This window comes from Mesocricetus auratus, unplaced genomic scaffold, assembly GCF_017639785.1.
Source record: "Mesocricetus auratus isolate SY011 unplaced genomic scaffold, BCM_Maur_2.0 Super-Scaffold_100013, whole genome shotgun sequence".
NCBI classification, from domain to species: Eukaryota; Metazoa; Chordata; class Mammalia; order Rodentia; family Cricetidae; genus Mesocricetus; species Mesocricetus auratus.
In genome coordinates, this window is record NW_024429196.1 from 50,431,353 (window position 1) to 50,449,558 (window position 18,206).

An 18,206-nucleotide genomic window follows, 5' to 3' on the forward strand; every position below is an offset into this window, starting at 1 on the left:
GAACAGAGTGCCATTCCATGAACGTCCAAACCCCACATTCTTACCAAACAATTCAGCTTACTAAGCCAGGCCTGAGATGGCTTATAACAAGATTTATACACACCCTCCACCAAACCTGGGCATTTCTTCTTGAAAGTGCAAGATAAAAATGATATAAACAGGCATAGGCTTACATTTTTAAAATGTGTGGTTATTTTTGCATGTAAAATTCCTGACACATAGGGTGAGAAGTTGGCCCAGTTCATAAAAGCACTTTCTATGCAAGTGGAAGGAATTGTGTTTGGATACAAAAGGTGGATGCAGGTGCACACATCTGCAAACCCAGCACTGGGGAGGCAGACATAGAAAGGATGCCTGGAGCTTACGGACCAGCCAGCCTATCCCACTTGATGAATTCCAGGCTCCATAACAGAACATTTCAAGTGTGTGTGTGTGTGTTTGTGTGTGTGTGTGTGTGCGTGCGCACGCGCGCGCGTGCGTGTTTGTGTCTGTATTGTGTTTGTTCTGAGAACAGTTTACACTATCACATTTCATAGATTGTTTTTGTAATGCAACTCGCATTTGTTTTATGATCCCTGAGTTTGTCTACTGAAGTTTGGACACTGAACGCCATTTCTACTTCAGGACACAAAGTGCTATGAGCATTCTCAAACAAGATTTTATATAGACTATAGGCATTCATTTCTCTTTGGCAAATAACATAAAGTAAAATGGCCAGTCTTGAGATAGAAACTCCTGGAGTTTCATCACAGTATTCTTGGTAACATCCACTCTCACAAGAAAGGTAAGAGAACCTGCAGTTTTTCCACACTTTTCTGGACTTGCGTTTCTAAATACAGCCTGACTGGTGGGAGATTTCACCATGGTTTAATTTGTATCCTTGATGACTGGCAGTTTGGGGCACTTTTCTTGTGTGTTTACCAGCTATTTGTCCATCTTCCACTGGGAAGTATTTAATCAAACTTTTTGCCCACTTTTATTGAGTTGTTCTTCTACTATTGGGCAATGGAAATAATTTAACTTTGGTAGACATTAATCCTTTATTTATCAAATACATAGTTGGTTGATTTCTTAACAATGTCTTGATTAGTTCAAGTTTTCAAATGTAATTATATTTAATTTATCAATCAAAACCCTAGCCATTGGCCAACTGTTTAACAATTAATATAGTGTCTGTGTGTTTATTTGGGGCTGAAGGTCGGCAGGATTTGGTGGGACAAGAAACTCCAGGAACAACCAATATTTGTGGGTGTTGCTCTCTGTGCCTAACAACCTTTTGATGATCTCCAAAATTGCAAAGGTCGTCTCCCATGTTTCTTTCTGAAAACATTAAGCTTGCTTTGTTTCCTTTTCTTTTTTTAAAGGTTTGTAACATATTTCATATTATCTTTTGTGAGTAGTGTAAGGTGAAGATTGGCATTCCAATTATTCTAGAACTCTCCTTAAAGCATCATCACTTCTCCTTTGACAGTTAAGGCTCTATTTTGAGTTCTCATCTCTGGTCAAGAATCACAGTTTTGGATTTTGGTTGGCACAGTTTCACAAAAAGTTGGGAAGTCACATGGTATAATTCCTCCACTTTGGTCCTTTTCAAGGCTTCTGTGATATTCTAGCACTTTCTACATTGCCTTTGAATGTTACATCTAAGTTATGCATAAGATGAACAAACAAACAAAAATCTCATGGGGCTGGGATTATATTGACTCAACAGATGAATCTAGAAATAACTGACAACTCAATCTGAACACAGCATCTTTTTCTATATAATAAGATAATTTTAATTACTAAAGGCAATGTTTTATAGTATTTAATGTGGAAGTTTTTTCAAGTGTTCTTTTAAAGCAATTCTTAGATTTTTTTGTTTTGCCATGCTATTATACACAGAAATTTATTTTTTCTACTTCATTGTACTAGAATGTAAAACACATTTTATTTACATACCAACAGTAAACCCTATATTCCAGTTCAGTTTGTTGGACCCTATATTTTATGAACTCTTAGGAGACTCTATACTTTTAAACATGTCATCTACAAAGAATTTTACTGTTCTCCTTTCAATCAGCAGTTTTATTTGCTGTACTTCTCTCATTTCATTACATTAGCTGTAATCTCTAAGAAATACTGTTTAGAGGAGCAAAGAGTAGACATTCTTGCCAGTATGTGAAGACAGCTAAAGAGACTTGAGAAAGAAATCCCAGAATTATCATAGAATCCAAGGATTCCACTGGGGGGGGGATATGCGCTATGCAAGTAGAGGCAGAGGCCAGCACAGAAATTTGTACTACACAGTAACAAGAACACTATTCACAGCAGACAAAAGGAGAAGCAACCCAACTTTCCACAGGAGGATTAATGGAAAAACAAAAATTGATGTGTGTGTGTGTGTGTGTGTGTGTGTGTGTGTGTATACCCATAACTGTCTTTTACTAATCACTGCGTCCCAGGCACTGTGAAAATATTTATATTGTGTCTCCTATTTATAACAACAATACATGTCAAAATTTAATTGGCAGAAATCACTTACGTATCCAGGCACTATTATCAACTATAAATACAAAGTTTAGCTTTCAAGTTTTTACTACCAATTAAAACCATGGTAGCACCTACCATAGGGATACAAATAAGTATCCTTGATAAATCATTTCAACAAATGGACCTTATAAGATAAACAAGTACCTTCTCTCAGAGAGATGGTTACTTTCTAAGATTTCTCTAAAATTACTAAGGCCAAGTGAATTTTGATTAACTAATTTGAACCAGAGTTTCTCACTATATAGCCCTGGCTGGCCTAAGACTCACTAAGTAAACCAGCACAGCTTCCAACTCACAGAGATATGCCTACATTGCTGCCTAAGCAATGAGATTAAGGTGTGTACTACCACAATCAGGTAAGCTCAGTTTTAGATATGCCAATAACTTAATTCTTTAAAAAGGCCCCACACAAGATAATACAGTAAAGTACATTTAATATGAACCACAGATCAGAACTCTGATTCATCTTTGTTTAAACATTTTATTTATGCAATGTATTTGCTTAGAGCTTACAAATGTATTAATAAGTCATTGGTTGTACTCATTTCTTCAGTGTTATCATATACAGACTTGAGGGGTTTTGTTATAATAATTGAGAAAGTGCTGTCAATTAAGAAATAAAAGAACACTATAAAGAAAATCACACTTGTGCTTCATGAAATGCCAAAATAATATCTCAGTTTGATTTGATCTGAAGCTGAAAAGAAACACCAAAGACCTTTGGATTCTTTATGGGTCCCTGGTAACCCCAAAGAGGCAGCTCATAATTAGTTCTCAAGATGGGAGATTTCATTGTGCGATGGGTTTAGGCCATGAGTCAAAAATAAAGCAAAACAAAACAAAAACACTGAGTTTATCAGACTTACAGGCAAACCAATTGTGCATTGATCTAGTTGCCTGTGAGCCCTGCATAAGAATGGCGAGCACTGGGCCATGATCCCAACACATGACTGCTAATTTGTTTCCTGCTTTTCAACTTGCCAGTTCAAGCTCACTATCCAGTTTGTCTTTTAGGAAATCAACTCCATTCACCCATGTTTCTCACTCATGCTAAAAATGTCAATTAAGAAGCTCCAACTTTCTCAAGACAGAAGGCTTGGGGAAAAAATGAGGCTGACAGCACTCAGTTTTGACAGTATATCCAGCTGTTTAAAGCTGTCCATTCTTTCCATAAACCTAACTGCTATCGGGATATGTATGTAAAGTTCCCAACAGTTGCAGTGAGTGGAAGACTTCACAAAATAAGAATGCTTTCCTTGGAGTTTATACATGCCATTTGGCCCCTCTTTCTCTCCTTTTTTTTCCAGCAAGGATTTGTCTACTTAGATTAGGAGATTTTTTTCCTGGAGAGCCGCAGCAAGAGAATGTCTCCCATGCTGTCAAAAACGAGTTCTATTTTTGTTCTTTGGAAGAAAGATATAATATGATGGGCAAAATCTCAAGTGGGTGGGGAACCATTAGCTCACTTAAGGCTCCAGAGAGATCACTAAGAAAAACAAAAACAGCACTTTGAGCAGGACACTACCCTAGCATGTTTCCTTAAAACAATGTCCAAGAAATCAGATGGGCATGGGGTTTTTTCGGGCAACACTCACATAAATATTTCATACATACACAGCATGGATTTGGAGACCTGTTGGTCCATTGTCTACACAAACACAGGAAACTCTTATACTAAAAGGGAAATCACAGTCCAGAGGGGCAGAGGCCGGACCAATGCCAAAAATAAAAAGGTTGGAGCTAATTTGGTGGGAGAGCCAAGAGCAGTCCAAAAAAAGAATATTTAAGGATTTTTGAGAGTCTCCATATGCTTGAATTCCTTATTTTAAATGTGAGTGTGTCTGTGGCCAAGACTTAATTCTGAATTATGGACTGCATATTAGAGCATATATTCTGCTATATAATATTCCATTACTTTACTGATTCATTCGTATATACTTCCTAAGCAGATTAACATGGTTTTGAACTTTGTTTTCCCTACAAATGACCTCTATTCAAGATAAATCTGATATTAGAAAAGAATTGATTTTTTTAAACTAAGTTTTAAGTGCATAATGATTCGATATATGTCATTTTCCCACAAGGATTCACAAAAGGACTTCATACTTCTTCAAATTTGTAACATGTTTAATAGTAATTGAGTTTCTAAGACATTTTCCCAGCATTTCCTCCTTACACACATGGATAGTTACTTAGTGTAGAGCTTAAGGAATGAAATCCTGGAGTCAGACAACTTCAGCTGAAATCCCAGCGTCACTATTTATTAGCTGTATGGCCCTGGGCAAATGACTCAACCATTAATGAGGAAAAGAGCAATCCCCCACACACATCATGAGAATGAAATGAGTTTCCCATAAGGCACTTCAACCAGCAGCTACCCAGAAGAGGCGGTAGCTAAGAGTTACTTCTTGCTGCTGTTACAGTATGTGACTGTAAGTAAGATCAATTTGCTTTCCCATTTTACTCAATTCAAATGTTCTATCTGTAGATACACCATAAAACAAGCTGTCCCTCCTGTCTTGGCATCAGCCAAGCTACCTCCTTAAAGAAGTTGACATCATTTGGCTTATGGACAAATGCAGTAACTAACGTGGTAATCCACAAATCTACAAAGACTGAGAAGGGGAGCGGCAGCAGCTCCTGCACAATGGTCACTATTTAAAATGCTTTGTTGTGCCTCAAAATGACTGAGTAAGATCTGTTTATGAATAAGCCTCAGATATACCCATGCCTCATCCTCTTATGGGATCACGTGTATCTATAAAACCTCTAATGACACAGATTTTACTAGCTGTCACCAGTCATCTCCCTCATCAACTTAGAATTTGGCCTCCAATGACTGAACAAGTTTTTATTTGTGGCCCAGCTATTTCCCCACTTCCAAATTTTATCTTTTCATATACCCATAAAAATTCATCTTTCAAATGTGCTTATGGCTACAGTTTCTATAGTTTCCTTTTTATGTAGATTCCAGATAAGTTTGTCTAGCAGAGACAGTGACAGCCAGGTAAATGTACTTACATAAACTGCAGCAGAAGGAGCATTGCCAGTCTGCTGTGCGACTTAAAGCATCATCACCTCTGAGGAGCTTCATACAGTGAAGGACTTTACTTACAGCCAGAGAAGGTTTGACTTATCATTCTGAGTTAATCTAAGTGCCTGAAATCCTTGTTGAGTTGGGGGTGGAGAATGGTGGACTACCCAGCAACTTTATTTTGCCAATTTATATTTGTAGTTTTTCTTTTTAACTGTGTGTGCGTGCGTGCATGTGTGTGTGTGTGTGTGTGTGCGTGTGCGTGCGCGTGCACGCATTCCTTTGTGCAAATGCATGTGCCACAATGTACAGGTAGAAGTCTAAGGTTATTTTGTGGGGAGCTGACTCTCTCCTTCCATGTGTATGATCCCAGGATTGAACTCAGATCACCAGGCTTGGTGGCAAGCACCTTTACAACTGAGATATCTCACTGGCCATAGTTTTTGTTGTTGTTTGTTTGTTTCATTTGCAAACAGTTACTAGTAAGCACATGACATATACAAATGGGGAAAAATGGAAATGAAGAAAAGAAAAACATCCTAAATATAGGAAGTGATCCCTTCTCCCATGTTACTGGTGAACTAAAGGGCCATGGGAATTAGGACCCAAGTATCTCTAAAGTGGTCTATACCTATAGTTTGATTAAAGGAAGAATAAATTAATTTCACATTACCTTTAAAATGATTGTTGGTGTTACCAGGGTAACAGAAGGAGATTCATCAACCAGGAAGGATGAATTTTGTCCCTGTCAGCCTTTTATTTCTGAGAAGCCACAAGCCATATATATTGAGAGTATTTGGCATATAAAACATATACTACACCTCAAATACTTGCTATAAAACAAGGAGTGCAATACTTCAGCAATTTTGTGCAGGTAGTAGTATGGATATAACAGTGTTTATAAGATGTTTCTTATTTCATTAATTTAAAAATTCATCTGCCGCTTTTTTGTTGTGGTGACACAGTCTCGTGTAACCGAAGTTGGCATCGAACTCATTATGTAGCCGAGGATGACCTTGAGATTCTGATCCAGCTGCTAACACTAAGTTCTGGGTCACAGCTGTATGCCAGGAAGATTGGTTCCTGTGCTACTGGAGATGAAACTTCATGGTTCGTGGACAAACACTCTACCAGCTGAGCTATATCCAGTACCAATTTTCATTCATTTTTTAAAGGATTTTATGTGTTCAACAGAAAATCAAAGTTCTTGCTATGACTACAAGTTGAAGTCCATGTTCTATTTCAGTTAGGAAATAAAGGCCCAAGACTTTCAGAGAGGAGAGTAAGGATGGAGATGGGTTATCCTGGGCTTGGAATGGCTATCACAGAGAACAGTATCCTGTGCTGGATACCTAAAGTGATGGTCATGAGCTATAATTTTGCTTTTAATAACAAGTCCTTTGAATAGCAGCGAGTAAACACTCATTGCATTATCTGTTGCTTCAAGGCAATAACAAATGATTTATACAGATAAATGATAAGCATAAAAAGTATGAATAGACAGCAGCCTTTATTGAGGACAGTATAGATAGTAAATGCAGAAGTGAGCACTACCTTTCGTAGTCACAACTGAAAACCAAATGGCCTAGGTCAGGGCTGACCAATGATGGTATGTGAACCAAATCCACCCTGCCTCCAGCTTATTCTCTTTTGTAATAATTTTATTGAAATAACTACTGTCATCAATGCACTTTCTTCTATAGTTGTTTTTATTAATTTTTTATTTAAATTAAAAACAATCTTATTTTACATACCAATCCCGGTTTCCTCTCCCTCCCATCCTCCCAATCCCCCCACCATCTCCCCATCCCACCTCCCATCCACTCCTCAGAAGAGTGTGAGGCCTCCCATGGGGGATCACCAAAGTCTGTCACATCATTTGTGGCAGGACTGAGGCCCTGCCCCTGTATCTAGACTGATAAAGTATTCCCTCTGTAGGGAATGACCTCCAAAAGGCCAGTTCATGCACTAGGGATAAATACTGGTTCCACTCTATAGTTGTTTTATATTGACATAGCAGAGTGGCAGATAGCAGTACTGAGTAGTTGTTACTGACATGACAGGGATGGTCAGACAAAACACTTATTATCGGGATTCGTATAGGAAAAGTTTCCTACCTTTTCTCTGTAGTCAACTCAAGAGTAGTGAGTCGGTGACATCTGTCTACTTAAAATTAACCAGTAGCTCCCTCAGATTGTTACAGTTAAAGGAAATGAAGTGAGGGGCTGGAAAGATGGCTCCATAGTTATTAGTGCTTGCTGCTCTTACAAGTGTAGTTCTCAGCACCCACATCTGGAGGATCACACCTGCCTGTAACTCCAGGGGTATAACATCTTTGCGCCTCCATCAGCACTCAAGAGCATGTGTATGCACATACGCATACCACACACACACACACACACACACACAAATAAGTATCTTTTTAAAAGAAGAAAATGAAAGCCAGTATTTTCCCATCATGATCTCACCACCATAGCAATCAGCTCCCAAAGCCCTTGCTGTTTCAAGAATACAGCAAGTCAGTGTTTTGTATAAGCTTTTGCTCTTACTGCTTGCCTTAGATAGAAAGTTCTTTTCTTCACCTCCTTCTGTTCTTGCACAGTGGCTATAAGATGGCTTCCCCCCTCTCTTCCTGGCATTATACTCATTATAATGTGCATCATTAATAGCACATTACATATTTCACTTCACTCTTTATTCTTTTATTCCTTCAGCATAAGATGAAACCCATAAAGAGCCTGTATTTTTGCTTCTTGTCATATCCTGATCATCTAGAATCCAGTTTGGCCCCCAAAGAATATAAAAGAGTTACTGGGGAGTATATTGCTTTTGTTCACTATGTATGAAACAGAAAAACATGAGCAAGAGGTGTTTGCTAATGTAAATGATAAAGATATACACACATGTATATATTCAAATAATTTTAAAATAGATGCCAGTAACAGACAAATGAAGGTAATGCATGCCAACCGATCCTCTTTCCTGGTCCTCCGGACATATACTTATACACTATTCATCCGTCTTACCTTATAGCTTCCTAGCAACAAAAAAAGATAGAATAGTGGGAGGGCATGATGGACTAATGGAAGTAATTAGCTCAGGCCATAATTCATTTTGAAGTGACTTGGGAAAATAGGTCACAGAAGATGAGAAGACACCAACTGTCGAGCCAGAATATAAGAGGGAGGAGGATATTCCAGAATTTAAGATGGCAAAGAGCACAGGCTTTCTGAGTTTGAACAGAAGATTGTTTTTCTAGTAGGAACCATGTAGGTCTTTGTTGCATAGATACGGGCCTTTGCTGCAGTTTTTCCTTTCTAGAAGTGCAGAGTTCTGCCCTTCCCTTCCCTCATCTTCATCTTCAAGTGTACCAGAAGCATCTTCATACCAAAGATGCCTTAGAACACAATTTGGAAAAAAATGAGAAAAATCGCCACAGTTTTTAAATATTTTTTATTTCAAAAATATTGTTTTAAAATGAAAGAATTCAGAAAAATCAGAATTAGAGAATCTGGAGCTGGAGAGATGACCCAGAGATTAAGAGCGCAGGCTATTCTTGCAGAGAACCCAAGTTCAATTTCCAATACCCACTTGGAGACGCACACCATTCATAACTCCTGTTCTAGAGCCTATGGCCCTTTCTTCTGGTCTCCATGGGCACCTGGCATACATTGAGACAACACACTCATACACAAAAAGTAAAATAAAAAGTAAATAATTAGAGAATGTGGCTTGATAAAAATCAAGACTTGCCTTATGATACACTACAAATGTGCTAGGCTCCTGTAATGATAAAGCAAGCATTCTTGGCTACACAATTGGCCTGTGTCTTTCCTATTTATGATTATTATTTTAAAGTCAGCCAAGGTAAATACAATGCAGACATGGGCAGCAGTAACCTGATGAAGATCAAGATAGCAGGGCTGCTGACAAAGCAGACACAGCCAGGCATGAGACTGAACTCGACTGAGAGGTCTGACGGGGAGGAGCATTCCCAGGACATGCTTCTCTCCTCAACTCCCCCTGGTCTATGTGGATACATGTTTTCTGGGGCAATGAAAGGTTTCTTTTGCTGTGGAATAATTCAGCTGCTGCTCTTCATTCAAGCTAACCTGAAAGCTAGGGGAGAATTCATTGTCATTTACTATCACCAATAAGGAAAAAGAGCATTTGGTAACTTATCAACATTGACCTATGTGAATCCTGAGATGGGAAATGTCTTGTAGCCCAAGGACACAGTCATACAAAGTTTAGGAGTATATTACTGCCTTAATCAAATAAATATGATGATAGATAGATGTTGGGTGGATGATGGATATTTAGTACATCTGTACTACATAGGAACAAAGAATTCTACTTTTATTTAAAAAGCCAAACTGAGCTAACTTTTTCTCCAGTCTTCCTACTGCCCATGTCAAGTGGCTCATACTACATAGTGCTCTAAATAACAGTATCGTTATACCGAAGACAATGCCTTCACCTTGGGTTCTGACCATCAACAGGGTGTTTGGAAGTTACTTGGGAGCTATAACTGTCTTCAGTTTGAGATGTCACATGACATTTTTGGCATGTTTTATTTCCAACAATGTTACTGATTTTGTCAGAAACTTCTAGAGGACAGTGACTGTATGCTTCTTACCTTCCTGTACAGTCCCTGTTCAGCACCCAGTTAGGCAAACCACATGAAATGGCCAATGAGCAACTGAGACGGTCTTCCAAACTGGTTACACTGTGAAACTGGAGAGTAACTTCAGATGTGTCATAATGTAGATCTTTATAGTAGATGAATTCTTGGCACTATAATGCTATTCATGTCATTGTCCTTATTTTAGTCCAAGCTTAACTGGCTTCTCTGCTGTGGGCCCCAGAGAAGGTAGAACATTATGGAAGTTGGTTTGCAGTGGAGGAAGCTGGCTACATTGTAGTGAATGAGAGTCAGAGAAAGAGGATGGGGACAAGGCAGACCCTGGAAAGGCACACCTTAGTGACCCACTTCCTTATTTGGGTGATACCCAAGCTAGCATTCAGTATGAATGCATGAAGGTGTTAATCGGTGGATGATGTCTAAGTCTATAACATCTAGTCACTTCATAGTAGCACCAGCAACTGGAGACCAGGCCTCAGACACAAAGGGGCTTGCCTTGCAAGCCTCACACTCTGATCTGAGTTTGATCCCCAGAACCAGAACGTACAAGATGGTCTAAGGAAAGAACCAGTTCGGCAGAGTTGTGCTCTCAATGCACATGCATATTATAGCATTAATAGATACCCACCACCCACAGACACACACAACATGCACTCATATCCACAACACCTACAACAATTTCATTTGAACAAATACCCCCCCAAGACATGCACAATATGCACTCATACCCACAGCAACAGCAACTTCAATAGTTGATATAACCATTAAAAATTGGTCATGAAGATTTGAAACCACAGAGAGTTTTCTATGGACTGGTGATGGGATCACAATTGATTTGTTTCTTTATATCTGACTCAAAGCTACAATATAGGTAATCGACAATTAAGAATCAAGGAAAATTACATGTTATGAATTAGCAGCTTAGACAGGGCACTTCTAGAAATACACAGGAAGCATCACTTGGGAACAAAATGTATAAGACAAAATTTGTCATTTAAGTTACAAGCAGATAAGATAATTTCCACCTGATAGGGTTTCCCACAAGTGATTTCTGAGGCTCATGAAAACCATTTGGCCACAAGTTCTTTTAGAGAGTGGCTATGTTCTCAACATTTCTTTCTCATTTTACATTACAAGGAAGCTAAACGATGCCATGACAGTGCCAGAGGGCCTACTGGGAATGCTGGCCTCCATACAAAGTACACAGCTCTCCAACTCACCTGGTCAACTCTAAGAGCTCATGATTAGTGCTTCTTAAAGACTTTGTTGGTCGTCAGCTAGGATGGTTTTCTCTATGTCTTTCTTCTTGTACTTCTGTATGCCTTTTCTTCCAAAGATCTGAGTGACTTGTATAGAAAAAAAAGTCATTTTTTCACCTAAAACTAAAGTAGAAAGGTAAACACCATTGATCTCATTTTGAAAATAGACAAATAGTACTAAAAGTTAAACAACCAGGCTGTGTCAATGGGAGAGGACCAAGAATCTTGTCCTCTGACCACCTAGGTGACTTTATCACCTCATGGCATTTTAATGGCATTAACAGTAGGACACAGCACAGTCAAGTGACACAAACACATTACATACCTCTCTACAGTTACAGCAAGCAGCACAGAGGCAGCCTGTACCTGTGAACTGTCCCTGATAAGGTATTTCATGAGGTCTGTCAACACAGAGAAGAATAAACTTGCAAGAGATGAAAACAAAGGGGAGAGTTTCAGGTGGAATTTGAGTAAGGGAAGCACAAATAATCAAAAACCACCTCATGAGTTTTAGTATTTACTGCATGTTTGCCCTTCTAAGGATTCTGAGCATTTCTAAAATTTGCAAGAGAAAACAACAAAACCCAAATATATGCTGGGTTTTTCCTCTGAGGGATAAAGTTTATTGTAAACAGGGGTATGGAGGAAGGAAGAAGTAGGAGACTGAGAAGTGCCTATGATGCACTCACACTAGAGACAGCATGAGGTCCCTTTCAGAATGATCTCAGCACTGGTACTGTCTCTCCTGGAGAAACAAGTGCCTCTGGAGGGGGTGGCCCTTCCTGCCAGGTTGGGAGGAGAAAGCCAAGCCTGGGAACTCCCCAGGAACAGTGTGCTTTGGTTATACTTCCTACCAGCAAGCAGACAGGAAGCATCGCTGACAAAGAGGCAGGCAGCAGAGGCCAAGGCTAAAGCAGACAGTGCTTCTGAGGCTCTGACTTTGAAAGGACGGAAACTATGTGTGAATTACTTTACTATTCAACAGAAAGCTTCAGGTGGCTTTACATTAAAAGGATATTGTCAGCCACATCCCTGGGCTCTCTGCTCCCCACCCACCTTCTCCAATCCTGCTCTTCTTTTCTGTTTAAATTTTACAAGCCCTGGGACAAGCAACGGAAATTCCCTAAATATAAATTAAGCATTGTGTACCCTCAAGATATTCTTGCTGGCACTCAAACAGTAGTTTGGTATTGAAGTCTGTCAGATGGTTCTTAAGGACTAAGTTCACATGTGTGTGCAGTATGCGAACACACCCTGCCCTTATTCATTTGCTTCTTAGTCCGTGTACAGGCTCTCCACCAAGTCTACATCATAAACGTCTACATCCCTGTTTTGTGCCCAGGGCCTCCAGCCTTCCAATCTTCACCTCTACACAGATAGAAATGATCACAGTCTCAGGACAGGCTGGATAATAAGTGGCAGATGAACCTTAGGACAGAATAACTGAGCTCACTTCCTGCTTATCTGACTGAATGAATCTGGGCCAGGAGGTCTTTCCATGATGGTCAGTCCACAGCAGACTGTTCACTAACTGGACCACCCACCATTTGTGGTGGTAAGAGCTAGAGACTGGCTGTTTTGCTTCTCTGATCTTCAGCTTGAAGCTCAGTATCTGGGGTTTTACTACTTGTGCTACTACCATGAGTGTTCCAACCAATGTAGGAAAAGAAGGAAGGGAATAGACGGGCTATTTCAACTGTGTCAACTGGGAAGTTCATGACCTCCATGAACATCACACCAGCTGAGGCCACTCACAGCCATATTTGACCTCAAAAGAAAAAGTGCAACTCTATTAAGCAACTCCAGCAAGGGCTATCAACAGGGCTATGAACATCCTCAAGGGTCCCCGGAATATACAGTGGCTTGAAGGAAGTCCAAACCTGCAAGGGTGCATGAAGATGCCCTGGGCTTGTTTCCTAAGGGTCTCACGCTGTCACCCAGCCTGGCCTAGAACTCACTAGGCAGCCCTGGCTCACATCCAACTTATTGCGATCCTCCTCAGCTTCCTAAAAGTTAGAATTATGGGTGTGAGTCACCAAACCTAACCATAGCCCTGTATTAATCTATTTACTCATTGCTATGACAGAACACATAAAAACAACAGCTTAATAGAAAGATGGGTTATTTAAATTCTTGGTTTGGGGACACATTCCATGGTGGCAGGGATGGTGGCAGGAGCTTGAGGCACCGGGTCACACTACAACCATAGTCAGGAAGCAGAGAGAGAGGAATGTTGGTGCCCAGCTCATTTTCTCTTTTTATTCAGCCTGTGGGATGGTGTAGCCACTTCCAGGTGGATTTTCCATTCTTTATTAAATGTTTAGGATGGAGCCTCAAACTCATATTCTTACATTGTTTTCCATGGTGATTCTAAATTTCAAGTTGACAGCCGAGGTTACCCAGTAGAGATCCTGCCTTACACACACACACACAAACACACACACACACACACACACACACACACACACACACACACACACCACCTCTCTGCTGTAGAGACTTACAATCTGCCCAATGGTTGTCTTCACTAATTAACCCTCGGAGATAACTGGGCAGGTACGGGAAATCTCACTCCACTATCTAAAAGAATGATAACAGTCAAGGGTAATGATACAGAGCTGCAGTTCCAACTGTGGTGGGCTGGGGCTGAGGCAGGAGGATTATGACTTGGAAGTTAGCCTGATTATATAGCATGACCCTACCTCAAAAAGAAGAAAAAGGAGGAAGAAGAGAAATAATAATGACTGAGCAATATCACCTATGTTCTCTGGACATGTCTCTTGTTTTCTACAACGTGACAAAGGGTGTTCAGTCTCCACTAAACTTATTAGAAGACAAATGTCATTCCTTGCCACTTAAAAGGGACCAAGAGGATTTTCAGCAATTGCCTATCCCTCATAGGGAATGGAAATTTTCTCCCAGTAAGCACTCAGGGTACATAGTATCATTTTAATATGAATAAACTTCTCTCCACCTAGTACATGCGGATTAGGAAAAGGATGTCTTTGTAAATCTCAGAAAAACATGTTATCTTAGAGAGAAGCTGAGGGTCAGATGGGAGAGAAGGGAGAAGAGGAGCCTATTTTCTTTAGCTCAGAACTACTTTTCTTAGCATTCCTTCCCTGGTCATTAACCCTGCCCTACACCCTGAACTTATAAATGGAGAGGAGTGAAGGGAATTTATTGGAAGGAGACTTGGGAGGCTTTTAGTAATGTTAGATATGGCTTACTGTTTACTAGATACACAGAGAGACTTAAATAAAAAATTCATGCCAACAGTATTTGTGGAGGAGACCAGCTGTTCTTATTTATTCCAACAGACAGGACTGAGTGCTATTATCCAAGCTCACTGAGCTACTCTGGCAGCAACTGCACTGGCTAGAATCATTTTAGATCCCAGAGAAGAGTGCTAAAGAGAGTTTATTCTAAGAAACCTAAATTCTATCCAACAGTTGTCAAACTTGACCAAACTACATATATATCACCATAATGGAGATGCAGTTCCTAAGATGTTTTATCCTTCTCTTCGTGCCTGAGTCTCTGCCCTCAATGGCTGCCTCCACCCCAAGGTTTAGGGTAGAGAAGTGTGATACTGGCCTAGCAGTGTTCAGGCACTGATACTCAGATGAGCTCAGAGGCTCCTAGAAAGCCTTCGCCTATAGTCATTTCATGTGGAAGGCTTTGATAACTGTTTCATTCATATTTTCTAATAAATACTGAAGAGAGACCATTTAATTATAAGGAAGCAGTGCTCAGGAAAACTAGCATTTACTTATAGAAAGGGATTAGTGCATGAGTAGAAGCTACAGAGATAACTAATGTTAATGAGCGTTTTCTAAGCATTGGGTTCTGAGCCAGCGGATCAAGCATCTCATTTAAACCTACAAACCATAATAATGAGTGAGTTCAGAGTTTTCCTTCCAAAGAGTTACAGTATGGAAAACAGGAACAGGGACTTCACAATAGAAAACCTGACCATAGGACTTCAACCAGGTGATGATGGCCAACATCAAGATGAATCATGTCAAGTAACAGTTTATGCGCAGCAGGAAATATATAAAATGATGCTTCTAATATGAACTCAGAGACTGAGACATCACACACACAAGACCTACATGAGATCAAGTCAGACAAAATCTTGGCACAGAGGAAAGGAAATGGGTACAAAGTCCTACCCCTAGCCAAAAAGTGATTTTCTTCAATGGAATGACAACAGATATATTGGCCACACTTTAGGGAAGGCCCCATGCTCAGGGGTAGTAGTAAACACAAAACAGACTCCATGTTTTTGCTTGTTTCTAAGAGAGTACATGAATTGGGTGGGTTGGGTTATGGGGAGGTCTGGGAAAAATTGGGGGAGGAGAAAGAATAAGATTGAAGTATATTGTATAAAACTGTCAAAGAATAAACAAAAATATTATTTAAAACAAAAAGAAAAAAAAAGCTGTCTCTGTACTCATCCTTGGGAAAATTTGTAGCCCAGTCTAACCATGAGAAGAGCATCAGACAAACACACACTAGGAATGTTCTGTGAAATACCTGCTGCTGAGGTCTCCTCAAAACCATCAAGTTCATCTCAAACAAGGCAGAGAGAAATCTTCAAGGGACAGCCTGAGTTGATAGCAACTGCCATGTGCTACTTGGAAGCAGGTCCTGAAAACTGAAAAAAGACACCACGGATAAAGTAGGGAGATCAGAATAAAGTATTGAGTTGGCTAACAGGAACATATCACTGTAGGTTCCTGAGTTTGACAAGCATAAATGTGAAGGGAAGACTGATGAATAGTATATAGGTACCACCTCCTACTATAAAAATTAATCGACAAACCCCTCTGAGGTTGATTTTTCTATCCATATTCTATAGGTGAAAAAATAAGGTTCAATAACTTCTTAAAGCAATAAGTCAGATGCAGAACTTTGTTCACATTATAGAATCATGTGACAAGCTATGAGATAATTCCTTGCTAAGATTTTTTTATTTTGTTTTAATAAACACTCTATGTCAGATGCACAAAGCTGAAGAAATTGACTTATTTTACTCCTCATAATGACAGATATTTTGGGGATGCTTTTAAGTGCAGAGCTGTAACATTACCTTCTAAATATTTTATTCTTATTTCCATTACAAATTTCAATACCTAAGGATGGCTAACCCCCCCCAAAGCAACATAGCACAAGCTGAAAAGGATGTGGGGGTCAGGGGAGGAATCCCTTATTCTCTGTGGATGAGCATGGAAATTAGTCAGACTACAATAGAAATCAATATGGAGGACTACACAGTGACACAGCAATACACCTTCTTGGCATATAACCAAAGGCCTCTACATGAACACACCACAGAGACACATAGAATGCACTCAAATGTTTATCGAAACTAATCATTAGAACCAAGTTACTGGGGCAACCTAGATTCTGTCACCAGATGAATGGATAAAGAAAACCTTTCTATACACTGTGTAACAGAAGAATGGGTTACAGGTTAGCAGCCCTTCAGGAGGCAATGACCACACCAACATAAGGGAAGTTAGAAGCCGGTCCTCTGGAGGTCCTGAGATGTCTAAGACCAGCTGTGGCTGCTGTAGAAACCTGGCATGCCAAGAGCCCTCTAAGTATACATTCTTATAGAGCTGTCTACTGAGCCAGTTTCCCACCGTGGGAAGTAGCCTCTCTGGGAAAACTCCAGCCTCCTCCCCGGAAGGCTCAAGTCATCCAAGATATATTCTGTGTTTCCTTGGCACTTGCCAAAATCAGACAGTAGGATTCAACAAATCGTTCTAAATACTGCACTTAATACATTGTTCCCCGTGAGACCATAGGGTGGAAGTGGTCCAGCAAGTTAGAAAGCAGGTTGCTTCTGTGTGTGATTAGATTAGGCCGCCTGAAGACACACGGCTCTACTCACAAGCTTTCCTTTTCGGATTTGAAGGACAAGTGCTTTCTTGAATTGGTGATTTTACCACTCCTGTCACATCTCAAGAACAGCAGAGTCTTTCCTCCCTGTTTACATCTCACATTGTTCCAAGGCAATTACTTAATGGCACCATATCTGTGTTCACAGGAGAGGGGATAGGAAAAGGCCAAAGTGACAACCAATGTTCCCATGAAATCACAGCAGAGCCGCAGGAGTGGGAGATCGGCCCACTCTCCTGATTCACTAAACGATGGAAAGAGAACTCAATCCAGAATCTAGTTTCCGCTGCCCTTCGCCAGTGAGAAAGAGAAGCCAAGTTCCAGCAGCTGTAGTCAACACACACACACACACACACACACACACACACACACACACACACACACACACACGGAGGGGGGTGGGGAAGAGACGGACTTGGCAAACTTGGACTGACCCAGAGCAAATGCTTCTTTTCAAGAATTTTTGCTATTTTTGTAACTGAACTCAAGAAAAAAGAATCTTCATTTTGGAGCTCTGTGTGACCCGGGCTGGAATTTCAAACTTTCCATCTCAGACAGCACATTAGGCTGTCATGTTAAAAATTCATTAAGAAGGTTCATTTCCAAGATCATGTAGGGGCACAGAGCCTGGATATCAGAAGTGTGTCCTTCAGGTAGCAGCATGAGAAGTCAGAGAAGCACACATTGCTACACAAGCATCCCCACATCAGCATGAATCCTCCCTGCCCTACTGAGACACAGCCAGAGCCCCAGGATCCTACTGATGTCCAGCCTCATCCTTGCAGATGGGTGGACACTGTGCTCATCACACTAATCTCCAGCCTCC

General features: G+C 40.2%; 1 long non-coding RNA gene across 6 annotated transcripts in view; it reads right to left on the reverse strand.

The window, feature by feature from the left end:
• The window catches only part of LOC110340244, a 395,612-nt gene that overhangs the window by 23,228 nt on the left and 354,178 nt on the right, over nt 1–18,206 (reverse strand). For all 6 annotated transcript variants that reach the window (XR_005880819.1, XR_005880822.1, XR_005880818.1 and 3 more), the window contains 2 exons: nt 16,010–16,130; nt 11,432–11,557 (listed from right to left, as the gene is read on the reverse strand). This is a non-coding gene — a long non-coding RNA (uncharacterized LOC110340244). The remainder of the gene's footprint in view (nt 1–11,431; nt 11,558–16,009; nt 16,131–18,206) is intronic.